Here is an 8,109-nt window from a genome sequence, read left to right as displayed (position 1 = left end):
CGTCTACAGGCACGGTCATTTACGGATTCAACACCAGCGGGTCAAGGCCTTTGGGAAAGATCCGGATAAAGTGCCAAATGGGTGATCTGAAGACGGAGGTCACGTGTTACGTGATTGATGCTGAGACATCATATAACTTACTACTGGGTCGGCCTTGGATCCATAGTAATGTTATAGTTCCCTCCACCCTACATCAGTGTCTGAAATATGTCGACACTGGTGGAAGGGTCAGGACGGTGGTCGCGGATAAACAACCATTTAAAGGGTTTGAGAATTATTTCACTGATTCTCTCCTCTATGGTAACGAATCCGACACGGAACCATCGGTCCAGGGCACGGACAGCGGAGAAGAAGCTGATTCCGAAGCCGGATTCGATTACAATGGTGGTTTTGTTTTAAATGACATTGTACCCTTTGTAATCAATCTTGACGATGAACAATCGTCAGATGGAAGTTGTAACTGGCAACTTGCCGATATTGAAATAAAAGATGATTTAGAGTACTCGTTGTCCCTTGATGATGCGACAAAAAGACTACACGATAATCCTGATTTACATATGCCGCTGCGATCATCTTATGTAACAAAGAAACGCCTCCAGCATTCTTTCGGAACAACCCTGGTCGTGCCTGCCCGGAACAACCCTGGTCGTGCTTGCCAAAACAGGAGTCGAAAAAGAGGTGATTTATGGTAAAGGAGAGAATTTTCCATTACCAGATCATTTCCTAAGAGAAGATGAAGAGTAAGATAAACCTGGTTGACATTTATCTAAGTATAGTCCTGAAGCGCGCAAGCTCATGGAAAAACAGGGATATGATTTCACGCTCGGAGAAGGCTTGTACTTTGATCGAGGTTCCCGTATCCCAGCTAAAGCAGCATATGTGCCAAAAGGGAAACCGGATGATTATTACCGTCACAAAAGAGGCTTAGGCTATGTTTTCTCGTCTGATGATGAATGTGGTTGGCAAATTATCGATCAAATTGCTAACAAAACTAAGAACGGATACTCTTCTGATTCTTCAGCTGGGGATTCCGACGCAAGTTTGGGGGAGGTGTTCAAGAAACTGATGTCGCACATGGCTACAGCCGATCTGTCCACGATGGAGGATGACGATCAAATGCCAACGTGGGAAGACCCGTGGGTTCATCACCTGAACATGTAGTATGGTGATAGATTTGAACAGAGGGAACCCCCCACAGAGGATAAAATAGTCCAAATCAACATGGGTGACGAGGCTGTTCGCGGGAAAATTCGTTGCTTTCTTTGTTATTGATTCCATTGTCATCTTGAGTTACAACTTCTTGAGTTACAAAAGATCCGGTCTTTTTATAAGATCCGGTTACAACGAAAATCAAATAAAAATAAACAAAGATTACAACTTTTCTCCTTTTGTGTCGAACGAATCGCGAGCTCCTGTTTTGCGGTCGCTCGCTTTGTGGGTTCTTTGCCTGCGCCGGGGTTGTTTGCCGTGGACCACCGCGAGATCTAGATCCGGTCGGATCTACGCAGTACGACGGGTATTATTTCACCAAGGAAATAATAGCCGGGGAGGATTGTTTCACCAAGGAAACAATCGTCCAAGTCTCGGGATCTAAGACCAAGCCTAGATCCGGAGTTCGTACGCGTAGATCTGAGATCTGATCCTCTCGAACACCTGCCTTATTTGACGTTGATGATCGCCGAGCACCAGATCTGAAGGAGTGAGTCCCCGAAGTCCCAAAGTTTCAATTTAAGTTCTGAGTCTCCAATCCAGCAGGGCTTCGCCTCTCCAAATTTTCCAACCCTTTGAAATGAAGAACCCCTTGGCCTATTTATAGGCTCTCGTTACTGTGCCCGTGCCCGTGTGCACGTGTGGCCAGCTCAAGGTGGCCGGCCACCTCAAGGTGGCTCGGCTGGCCACCAGCCACCCTGAGGTGGCTCGGCCACCCCAGGGGGTGGCTCGGCCTTGGCCGAGCCACCCTGAGGTGGCTCGGCCTTGGCCGAGCCACCTTGAGGTGGCTCGGCCTTGGCCGAGCCACCTTGAGGTGGCTCGGCCTTGGCCGAGCCACCTTGAGGTGGCTCGGCTTGGGCCGAGCCACCTGAAGTTGGCTCGGCTTCGGCCGAGCCCCTCTAGGTGGTGGTTTTGGTGTTTTCCGCCTTTGGTTCTGTCCGTGATTTGATCAACTTAGTCTCTGATTTGGTTGATCTGATTTGGCAGTAAATCCGGATCCCGATTAGGCAGTAAATCCACTTCTGAGTCTGAGTCCGAAACTGATCTTGATTCGATCGTAATTCGTCGATGTCATGTTCTCGTTGGAATGACTCGTTAACATCTTCGGAACCTTTGGCTGATTCCACACGTGTATGGATGCATTCCGTCGCTCTGATGCGATTAGTCATCTCGTCGCCTCGTTGGTTTGTCGGTTTGTGGCCGAGCGGCTGATAAAAGGGACGCTATAAGCATTTTATTAATGCCTACAGATACCCCCTCGGCAAAGTAATTCAGTGCTCGTTCTTTTATTAGAAGAGTCTGGAATACTTGGATAGCATTGTCCACCTTCAGTTGCGGTGTAATGGGACCTGGGAAAAATTGACTTGTGGTTCTTGGAATTCCTTGCAATCCTTCAGGCTATTTCGGTGGCTTTGTCGAATGTCCTGTAAAGGTTCAGGTGGCTGCTATATTTATTGTGCGTCTGACGGCGTTTGTCGGAATTTTGAGCAACTTGAAGTCGATTCTGATTTTTTGATGCTTCAGCTGCGGTAGAATTGACGCATCGATTGCTGCGTCGAGTTTTATGTCAACGCGTTATCCGCGTTGTGTTTGTTGAGTTATCCTCAAGAATATTTTTTAAAAAAATACTCTCCAGAACTTCTTTCAACCAAAATTAGGGAACAGTTTTATACTCATATACCTTATTGGAGTAAGAAGCAGTTTATACCGATACTTTCGGAGTATTTAAGAAGCAGTTTATACTCGTATAGCTTTTCGGAGTAAAGAAGTAGTTATACTCGTATGACTTTTCGGAGTAAGAAGCAGTTTATACTCGTATACTTTTCGGATAATTTAAGAAGCAGTTTATACCTGCGTATACTTTTGCGGAGTATTTAGACGCAGTTTATTACTCGTATACTTTTGGAGTAAGAAGCAGTTTATACTAGTATACTTTTTCGGAGTATTGATTCTTTATTGCAATGCATTGAAGGCGTTGACACTAGGGTTCGCGTTGTCCGGCGTTGACCTTAGGATTTTGGAACGTCGTAACGTTGACATTTTTTGCTTGGGGCAAAACAGCATACTGGCGTTGACGTACTTAGGGTTTTATGCGTTGCGGCGCATTAACGCGCTAGTGGTTTCGAATTTTTTGGCTCGCACGGTTGAACATGGCGTTGACTCTAAGCTTACGCGTTGTCCGCGTTGACCCTGGGGTTTTTGAACCGGTCGTACGTTGACCTTTTGATTCCGCAACGCGTTGACTGGCGTTGACCTAGTACGCGTTGTCTGGCGTAGACCTTAGGGTTTTGAACGTCGGTATGTTGCTCAGGTGCACGAGAGCCAAGCTAAAGAAGCTGTGCGTCAGTGACTTTCGTATTGTAGTAGGATTTTTTGGCAATACCTCAGCCATCAACTGGGTTTGATGCGGCCTTTACCGACTACCGTTTGCAGTCGGGCTAAGCGATGCGGATTGTTTAAGTCGTCCTGCATGTGAACGTTACGCTAAAGAGTTAAACGCCTTTTAGTGCTACGCTATTGAATACGTAGACTTCGTCTTTTCCTGTGAAAAGACTAAACCAAGCAAGCGTGTATCAGACGTTGACTTAAGGATTTTTGGTGCAAATGCCTCGACAGGGCCTTGCAACGGATTTGACAATGCTTTTAGCCATGGATTACCGTTTGAATCGGGCTTACCATGCGGATTGTCTTAAAAGGTCGCGTTGCCGCATGTGACGTTAGCTAAAGGAAGATGGAACTCCCTTAGACTTTGATGCTACGACTTCAAATACGTAGACTTCGTCTTTCTCACGGGAATAGACTACCCGGCGACCGCGTGTTAGGCGTTGACTTTAGGAATTTTTTGCTAACCCACAAGCTTAACGGATTTGATTAGGCTTTATACCGACTACCGTTTGAGTCGGGCTAGTCGGGCTAGCAATGCGGTTTGACGACTATCCGTTCCGCATTCGTTGTGGTTATCTAGAGAGAGTGAATTGCTCTAGACTTTGTGCTATGAATGTTGAATACATAGGCTTCGCCATTGTTAGCGAAATAGGCTACGCCGCAACGTGTATTAGATCGTTGTACTTTATCCCTACTTCAGGCTTCGGGATGAGATACCGCCAGAATCGAAGCTCTTGGTGTCTTTTTTTCAATCGGTAAAAGACTAAACGCGGCGACACAACGTGTTAGGTGGTGCGACCATTATCCTTCTTAGGATTCAGGATGAACATTCCCTGGCGTGTAAGGCATGGATTTTGGTGTTTATTATAACAACGCTGCCAGCAATGTTGAATGATGTGGACGATCGATATTCTTTTCAACGGGTTAAGAAAGCTTAATCCGGCAGCGCGGGTTAGGCGCAGCTTATCCTTGGCTAGGGTTTAAGGATAGAATAGCCCCAGGAATCAAAAACTCTGGTGTCTTTTTTGTACGGAAAACGCAGACTAAACCGGCGACGCGTGTTAGGCGCAGACTTATGCCCTGGCTTGAGGATTCGGGATAAAGCTTCCATAAAAAAGACCTGTGAGGCACAGATTTTTGGGATTTGAAAAAGGGGTGTCTTCTCTTGGCAAAGACGAACCGAATGGGAGAGGAAGAATTTTATATTCTAATCTCCCCGAAAATGAAGAAGAAGAATTTTTATATTCTCTGCTTCAATTGGAAAGGAGACTCGAGTGGGATCTGCGCACCCCCAGAATCGGAAAAGGTGAGACTGAGAGTGGGATCTCCACTCCGAGAATCGAAAAGATTCGGATAACCCTAAACTGTCGGAAGGTTTGATTAGCAGAACTAAAGATGAATTCTGTTATCGAGAAGTGAATTATGGTTATTGACCCTAACTGTAGGAAGGGTTTGGGCCAAAACAGGAGTTTGAGGTGACCCTAAACTGTTGGAAAGGTTTGATCACGTCGATTTGAAAGTGGACCTCATCGTTCATTGGAGGAATCGAGAGGGGATTTTTGTTTGGTCCTAACTGTAGAAAGGTTTGAGCCGATGGAAGGTTTTAAGACGATGCCTATACTGTAGGATAGGTTTGATCGCTTGATTTGTGGACCTCTGCGTTCATATGGGAGAATCGAGAGGGATTTTGACTCGTGGTCCGTAACTGTAAGAGGTTTGACCAAATTGGGAGATTTGAGATCGATCTAACTGTAGAAGGTTTTGAGTCGCGTCGAATTTGAAAGTGGACCTGCTCGTTCATTAGAGGAATGCGAGAGGAGATTTTGGTTGTGGTCCTAACTGTAGGACTGGTTTGACGCAATTGGGAATTTTTATGTCCAGAGCTCTAACAGAGAGGGTGTTGAGTGCAACAGAACAACGGTGAGAATTTGAATGAGAAGGTTCTTATTCATTACATTGCTGTGGTTTTGGAGGTTAACTTCCCCGTTACAATAAATCGTCCACGCCCCAGTTTCCTTCTGCGGAACTGGTTTGGACATTATTATCAGTTCCGTACCGGGTATCCTTAAGATATTCCTGTTAATATTCTCCAGGAACTTCCCGTCAGAAGTTGGGAAACCAGTTTTAGACTCATAATACGCTATTGAGTAATCAGGGAGTAGTTGTAACCTCTTTATAATACCGGTCGAGGATTTGGAAACAGTTTATGACTCGTATACTTGGAGTTTTGGCCGTTCTCAAATGTGGCTTACGCTTAGCGTTTATGACGCGGGCTCACAACTGGCAAGGTCTGAATGACTATCTTGAGAAGCAAAGCAATCCTTGGTGGATGAACGACCCCAATCCTATGGTATGCACAACAGTAATTTGGGTCGCGTAGTGTTGTCAAGCGTTCGCTCCTGATTTGTGATAGGTGTAGCTTGATGCTGTACCTTCAAGGAGGGATTCGAAGATGGCTCGGAACGTCTTCGTCCTAGAAGGAATACTGCTCTTTGGAGTCTCGACCCGAAGTCTTTTGCTGCCTCGGATTGCTGTTGTGATGCTTGATTACACACCAAGCAGCTGCAGGTTGCTTTGCGCTTACCAGCGAGAGGCGAACATTTTGAGTCCACAGAGGATTAGCGTCCGGTAAGGTTTCTCTGCGCCTCTTCGCTTCGGAGGAAACGTTGCGCTGTTTCACCGGCGCACAGCTTCAGATCCTCAAGTGTCAGAGCGTTCTAGTTGCCCATGCTATCCAACACGTCCACGCAAGGTTTTGTGGCAAGTTTGGGAGGATGAAATTCTCTGTGACTCGGGTCCCGGCAAATCATCGCCTTGTTCGGCGGACCTTTTGACGAAGGTGTCGACTAACTCCCCGTCCTTTTGTTTCTCGTCGAGCACGATCCATAGATATCTCCGGTGGTCGGTCGTCGAAGAAGTTGGCGAGGAACTTCGTCTCCATGTCGTCGCCAGCTGTTTATGCTTCCTGGCTTTGAGGCGACGATACCAATGCGAAGGCGGTGTCCGCGAGAGAGTGCCGAACGAATACCGCACCATCAAGAGGCTCATTAGGCCGGAGAATAACCCCTAAGTGCGATTGAAGATAAATCAAAATGCTGAGTGGGGAACCCTTCCCATCGAACGGGCAATGAAGTTGATTAAACTGAACGTTTCGGCTGGAATAGGGGATGCGATTCATTCTCCCCGTGGGTATAGACAAGGAATACCTGTTTTCTTCGTCTCTTGAGCTGAGATCAATCGTGTTTGCATCTTGCCATCGAAGATCTTTGATCTTCAAGTCTTCACTTGTATCTTCGTTGGGCATGCCTCGTTACCAACCCCCTGTATTGATAGGAGGGTTATTGGCATTGTGAGCTTCATACCCTATCTGGCGTGCTCCTTTCGATGAATAATCTGGTGTACGGGCGGCTTCGATCAACTTTGGCTGGTTCCTGAATGCATGGATTTGCTGCTCATGCATCTCTCTCATCTGCTGCATGGCCATCTCCATCTCGAATTTGAAACTTTCTTTCTGCTTAGCCAAAGCGTCTTCAAGCATCTTGGCCATTTCTTCCGCGCTTATCATAAATGACTCGCGGGGTTGTCCTTCGCTGGACACTGTATTGTCCGATGCGACAGCAGAGCAGGAATCCGATTCTTCATCTTCCGAAGGCAATCTTGTCCGAACCCTACCATAAGTTCCTCGTGCGATGGCTCCGGACTGCAGACGGGTTACACGCCGGGACGCTTCCAGAAACGATTTGAGATCAATCTGTGTCGATGTCTCTTTGCTGGTCATGTTGGCGGTGACCCTCGGAAATTCTCCGTCTTTAACCACCGTTCTTCTTTGCCGGAAACGCCTACACCTTGGTTTTGGCGTTTCGGTGCCGAGTCTTTCGAACACTGAAATTCTCTCGGGGATTACCTTGATGCAGTTGCATTGAGACAGTACCGCCCGAATGAGCTTTGAACAAGGGCACTGAGTTTCCTGTTCTCGGGGACTCCTCTTTCTGGTTCTGTTCGTACCCCCAGCACGATAGTACAACTCGTCATTTTGACAGTCGGAGTAACCTATCGTGTGTGGGCACGACTTCTCAGGTATAACATTATCACTATCAGATGATAATGTTTCCATCTGAGGGCGAATTGCCTTCCTTGGACTTTCAAGAGTCACGCGCCTTGAGACATGCCTTTTTGGGCGTGAATTCTCAGCGGGCTCTTGGACCTCAATGCGCAAATTAGCGCGCGCAGTTGCCTTGAGCTCCTTGTCTTGTTGGAGGTAGCGGTGACCCCCAGCGTGTTGATTCGTTCGGGGTTTTCTTAGTGGGCCCAAACGTTCTTGGATCGGAGCTTTGCTTCGCTCCTCGGGAAGTGGACCGAGGCGCTCCAAGACTGACTTTCTCCTTCGGGAGGATTCTGCATGATCTCCCGGAGTAGCTATGGGAATTCTCGGCGACTTAGCTTGGTTCGCCGGAGGTTGAACTTTGGTTGGAGGCTGCAAAGGTTGCTCCTTAGCCTGAATTGCCGCTTCAGACT

The sequence above is a fragment of the Asparagus officinalis genome, chromosome 7 (genome assembly GCF_001876935.1).
Source record: "Asparagus officinalis chromosome 7, Aspof.V1, whole genome shotgun sequence".
NCBI lineage: Eukaryota > Viridiplantae > Streptophyta > Magnoliopsida > Asparagales > Asparagaceae > Asparagus > Asparagus officinalis.
This window is presented reverse-complemented; position numbering follows the sequence as displayed.